The 6,349-nt window shown below is 37.7% G+C and overlaps 1 long non-coding RNA gene across 1 annotated transcript in view; it reads left to right on the top strand.

Moving 5' to 3' along the window:
* Positions 1-6,219: 6,219 nt before the first annotated feature.
* The window catches only part of LOC105263051 (uncharacterized), a 15,709-nt gene continuing 15,579 nt past the window's right edge, over positions 6,220-6,349 (top strand). The window contains exon 1 of the long non-coding RNA XR_891875.1: positions 6,220-6,265. This is a non-coding gene — a long non-coding RNA (uncharacterized lncRNA). The remainder of the gene's footprint in view (positions 6,266-6,349) is intronic.

Genomic DNA, 6,349 nt, shown 5'->3' with positions numbered 1-6,349 from the left:
GGAATGTTCGATATTTGATGGAGTTATTTTACTGAATAATAAATCGATAACCGATATGAAACGGGTTGATTTGACTCTACCCTTTTCAACGTTGGATTTCTATGACTGTATCGACAGGGGAGAAAAGCTGGCGAACAAGGAATTGATGAGATAATATCGACTACCGGATTTTAATGACTACTTCATGTATCAGTTTAAACTGTAATTAACGTTGTCAGGAGCAATTATTACTCTATTCAAATAAATTAGCTGAAATTATAAAATGATACTTAGTGACTGAAAAATATCTATAATGGAATTATTTTCAAATTGATTTCATGACTAATCTACTCCAATCTCATAGTTCAGTACGTTATTATTATTATTTATTTATTTGTTATTGGAGATTATTTCGTTCCCGAATGATTTTTTGAGAATCATTTTCGGAAAAATCTTTTGGCTGCTATGTCCGGAACTAGTGGTCGGAAAAGTACCTTATACTGAATGATTACGTCTCCGAATTAACTTAAATAAAAATAATTTTGAGCTGGAGTGATGCTCATGGAATCGTTCCCACTTAGTTTATCAAGGTTTCTCCTTGTTAATTTCTGTAGTTATTATATTCCTTCTTGTAAAGTGTTAATTGAAATCTCTGGGGCTGAGGGTTATTTCAAACTCTAAAGCCAGATTTTGATATCAATAAATAAGTATATTTTGACAAGTTTTGGTTTAATACACGTTGAACAATTCTTTTTTTTTACTGCTATTTCATTGACCATTTGGTGGAACTGTTATTCGATTCTATATAATCAAAAAGTTTTGTTGTTGTCAATGAGATCATTTAATAAGGCTTAAATCTACTTACAGTGGATGTCACAGTTTTGATGTACAGTCTTTGTCCGGAGGTGATTTTCAGTCTTACTCTGGGTTCCGGTTTTTATTTGTTGAGAGCGGTGGGTTTCAATGTTTTTCCGCAACACTGGGCTTATTTTCACACGACCGGTTTTATACACTCAACCGACAGAATTTCCAAAATCTAATATTTCAGATTTATAAAATCACGCGCGTAAAAATATATCAAAAGAGCGTTTGTAACCGCGGAAGCTCTAATTGATTTTTACCGTGTTTAAGGTGAAATGAAGAAAGTGGATCAAATATTTAAAAAGTTAGAAATCTACCGACGATCAAAATTCGATTCGAAATTCACTGAGTTTGATACCGGTCGTAAAAATAGGTGTTTTAAAGTTTTCTGGATATAACATGTCTATAATTCCTTTGTCAAGGATTAATTTTCGAGGATTAAATGATGGAGAACCCTCGCGAAACTAGTCCTCATGAATTCTTCACCGAAGAGCCAACTCCGTCCTATTGTTCAGACGTCGATAGATTGATGGAGAGCATGGGTAAGGTTCATAAGCCAGAAGAATAGCGCTTATTCATCGTCTCATCAATGCACCAGTTTGAAGGCTGTTTTGCTGCATAATGGGAACACTTGCCCATCGTTACCCATGGTATATTCTACATGCTTGATGGAAACACATGCATACATTCGCTTCGTATTCGAAAGAATCAAGCACACCGATAACAGCTGCATGAATCTGAAATAGGTATTTTCGGTAAATGGCCCGAAAGAGTACCCTTCCTTACGATAAAGGGAAAGTGTAAGAGTAGTACAATCCCACAAGTCGAAAAAGACTTTATATTACGCGTGCGTTTAACTCCCAACTTACATTACTGTTGTTGGGTGTGTGAATGCACGATTATGTTACGATTTCGAAACCGTGGAGTAATATATCACAACTGTTGCATAATTTACAGTTACGCACAAAGGACTTGGTTACAGTCCCCTCATCAGTTCAATATCTGACATTGTTATAAGAACGCAGCCGGTATCTATACTGTCAACTCATAGTTTAAAATTTAAGCATTAGCAATAGTGAATAGAAATTGAATACAGCCATAAGTGTTCTGATGTTCGGTGTTTACAAAGTAATATAAAACCCTGAATTGTAAAGAATGGAAGAGATCTTCAACGAATTAATGGATGGTGATATCGAGCCCAATGAATGGGCTTTCAATTGTTTTGCAAAGGTTCTTCAATCACAAGAAGGTGGAATTGGAGTAAACAATAATGCATTGGACGATGAGCTCTGGACATCATATCGAGCCGTCCGCGGATCATCAGAAAAGTCCAATCATTTTACCATTGATGAAGACTTGAATAACAACACTCGTAAGGAAACTAACCAACTAATAATTTAACGGAGAGATGGTGATAAAGGCCCTGAGGGGCATATTGGCAGCATGGGATCTGCCTACTTAAAAAAACACTTATCGTGCCAGAGCTTGATAATAACTTAAAAGTAAATAACGACTACTGATTTACATATATACAGTGGAGAGGAGAGTCGATAGGCACCAACGAGATGGTGACGAGTACCGTCTTCTCAGGTTTGGGCGATCAGCACTCTTTGCCCAATCTCAGGACAATCTCGGCTTGATACTAGGCTAGCTCGTCTAGCCACCAACAACTGGGATTCATTCTGGATCGGTCCAGGAAGTCCCGTTTCTTGTGCATACGAGCCGGTCCAGGCTTGGGTATAGGGTCCGGGGAATCGTGATCTCCTTAACCTTTAAGAATTGGATCGGAAGAGCCTTAAACTAGAAGGGTTATAATGTTGGGGTCTCTGTCGGTGATCGCATCCGGGATTGAAGGATTCGCGATAAGGCAAGGGCAAGAAATTAGGGACTCGACGTTGATTAGACTCCAACTGATCCACCCACGACAATTAGACGAAGCCCAGCATGGAACCCAGGGAGGTACTGGACACTAGGGAGTAAGACAGAACACGGAAGCGGTGGTCTCGAGAAATTCTGGGAAACCGAGGGGATTGAGTATTGAAAAAGAAAAGTCGATTTTTTGTAAAGTTTGAAGAATTTTGAGACCTGAAATTCAAGGAAGAAAATTGGAGTGAAAAGGGAAAAAAAATTATTACTTTGCGAACGCGTTGAACTTATGCTCTAATCTTGAACAATTCGTACCCTGGACAATGAGCAACGAGCAATACAAGATTAACATAGGAGAAAATAATTTTCTAAACGGTTAGATTCGTTACACAGCCATAGTAGGTTATGCAATAAAAGTGCAGTATGAGTTTGTAACTCATAGGAGGTCTGTGTCGCTTACCCACACCTCATACGGACAAACCCCTGTAAATGTTTCGAAAGCTACTCAATTGGCTCCGTCATATTTCCATGCCCAGAGAATATCCATAACTCCATGGAAGCCTTTCAAGTATTCAACATTACAATTTAAATAAATTTTTATGAGTTATACAATGTTCAATAATTTATCAATTGGCAATAAGTTCATGCTAAAATAATCCATAATTATTGAGACTGAAGAATCAAAGTTAGGCTTTCACGAGTTAAAATAATGATAGTACTTGACGGTGTGTTTGGAGGTAAGAAAAGGAGGACTAGATCTACGATGCTTGCAAGAAAATTTGTAGAATGGGTTTAGCATCGTTTTTACAAATTCTCAGCCAACAGTCATATCACGTTGTGTGCGCCAGTTCTCGTCCGATCACTGAAGCTAAGCAACGTTGAGCGTGGTTAGTACTTGGATGGGTGACCGCTTGGGAACACCACGTGCCGTTGGCCTTTTTCTTTTGTTTTTTTTTATCTTGAACGATGGATCTATGTTTAATCAATTTTACAAGTAGTCAATCTTTCATTTTCCATCATCGGTCAGACCATTCTTCTTAAAAGTTGAAATAATCGGACGGTGGTACAACCTTTTTTTAACATGCGTTCACAATATTCATTTGCAGAGTTTCAGCCAACAGTCATATCACGTTGTGTGCGCCAGTTCTCGTCCGATCACTGAAGCTAAGCAACGTTGAGCGTGGTTAGTACTTGGATGGGTGACCGCTTGGGAACACCACGTGCCGTTGGCCCCTTTCTTTTATTTTTTTATTTAGAATGCGCTTATGTTTAATCTTTTTTACACGTAGTTAACCTCTCATTTTCCATCATCGGTCAGACTAGCCTTCTTGAATGTGGAAATAATCGAATAATGAAACACCGAACTTTTAAAATGTGCTTAGAATATTTTATGCCATAGGTATCTATTGCAGGAAAAATCTTTTCTGCAATCTCAGAATTGAATTGACGTTAATTGAAAATATCTTAATCCATCAATGAAGGATGTGGTTTCATTAGTGTTGGAGAACTGAGGGTTATTATTTACCATCGCAATTGAGATTGAGGTGAGTCATAATTTTCTCTATATTATTTTTATTAATCTTCACTTCTTCCTTAATCGGTTCTAGGGAGGAATGTATCGAGGATGAAATAGCACAGATTACTTCTCGTCTCATTTGAATTATCCATGAAGGGATTGTCGGTTCAAAATTTTGTTGAGAATTTAAGAGTTCTTGCGATTGGTTGATACTTGGATTTATATTTATTTTCCGAGAAGCCGAGTTATGCATATTAGATGAAGGTACTAGTTGTTTCCTTGATATCATAGCCTCCGCATAAGAGAGTTTAAGATTGGTTTTAGAAATATTATTTATTTTACCTGTTCGGTTTTTCAAGACTGTTTGTTGATCGTTAGTAACGATTTACGAGGCTTTGTTGTACATCCTTTGTAATACGCTGGGTGCCCATTCATTTTGCAATTTGCACATTTTAATAATAATTTATCCGCGTCTTTGCCAAGAGGGCATTTACCTGGCTCATGGTTATTGCTGCATTTGACGCAGCGAAAATCCAGAGAGCAACTGCTGCTGGAATGGCGTAGTCGTTGACAACGTTTGCGTTGGGATAGAGTTTTTTTTTGAGGGGTTCCCAAGAGATTTTCTGATATAATAATCTATTTATTTTAATAATATCGGCTATATTTGAGTCTGGGGAAAGTTGTACCAAAAAACCAAAGTAGTCTGATTTTTTACTAAAAACGATTTTAGTAACTTTTAAAATCTCTATGCTTCTTAATTTAAGATCTGTTAATTCTTAAAAAATTTCCTCTTCGGTATAATTGCCGTAGAGGTTTTTTAATACTATAGATTTGATTTTTTCATTTTTACGCGTATATAAGTATAAAATTTAGTGTTTTTGGATCTTAATAACAGTTTAAATGACTTATATATATCGGTATCAGCTCCAAAAATAGAGACATATTTTGAATCCTTGGGTTGTTTCAAGTAAAATTTATTTTTAACGTTACCATCTAATGTATTTAATAGGCTGGCAAAGTCCTTCAGAGATACCGCCGTTGTGTGTATAGGGGGAGGTCGTTGACTTGCGCCCTTTTTCTGGGTGTGTTGTTGCGATGGTTCAGCTGTGGTCCGATCTTCTGTCTTGCTCCCTTCTTCATCAGAAATGTGAAGTAATGCCTCGAAGTGGTTGATGTCCTCAGTTGGGGATTTCGCAGGTGAGGTATCGGATGCTCTTCGTTATGTCATTGTTTTTTTTTGGTTGGTGGAATCCATGGATTTTGATTATCAAAATTTTGCTGGTTATTCTCCGAATTTATGAGAGTTCCTTGCGAATTATTACCCATCGTATTTCCTCTGTTACGTAGAGTAGGTGTTATTTTATATGAGGGGGGGGGTTGGGCCCGATCCTCGTTTCCCGTATAATGCTCTTGCTTCTTTGAGTTCCTTTTCTATTTTTTTGTCAATGTAGTTTGCCGTAACATTAGGTTTATAAATTTTTCCAGAGAGACCTGTTGAATTATCCGAGTCTGCTTCGATCAGCTTTCTTTTATTAGTTGATCTGGTGTTCTGTAACAGGCCACAGCCTCTTCCCTTAGCATGATGCATGCTAATAGGTGGTGGAGTAGCAACTACCCTCCGCAGCACATTCCTTTTTACAGGAGTTTGGTCTTTGACAGTTATGATATTGTTAATAACTTAGGATTTACTGTTTGATGCTTTAACACTGAGCCTACAAGGGCTTGGATTGTTAGTCTCGGCAGTGATCTGGAGATTCAGCAGACACGTCTGCTTTCTACCACTGTTCGAGAAAGACTCCACAGAACGTGATATGACTGTTGACTGAAAGTCTACAAATAAATATTGTGAACGCATTCTAAATGTTTGATCGGACACCGTCCGGTTATGTCCACTGTGAAAATAAATGGTTCCACCAATGATGGAAAATGGAAGATTAACTAGTTGTAAAATGGAGTAAACATAGATTCATCGTTCTAGATTAAAAAAAAAAACAAAAAAAAAGGCCAACGGCACGTGGTGTTCCCAAGCGGTCACCCATCCAAGTACTAACCACGCTCAACGTTGCTTAGCTTAAGTGATCGGACGAGAACTTGCGTATTCAACGTGATATGACTGTTGGCTGAAAG

The sequence above is a fragment of the Fopius arisanus genome, unplaced genomic scaffold, assembly GCF_000806365.1.
Source record: "Fopius arisanus strain USDA-PBARC FA_bdor unplaced genomic scaffold, ASM80636v1 scaffold00012, whole genome shotgun sequence".
Lineage (NCBI taxonomy): Eukaryota > Metazoa > Arthropoda > Insecta > Hymenoptera > Braconidae > Fopius > Fopius arisanus.
The sequence above is the reverse complement of the archived record's forward strand: the minus strand, read 5'-3'. Positions and strand labels throughout refer to the sequence as shown.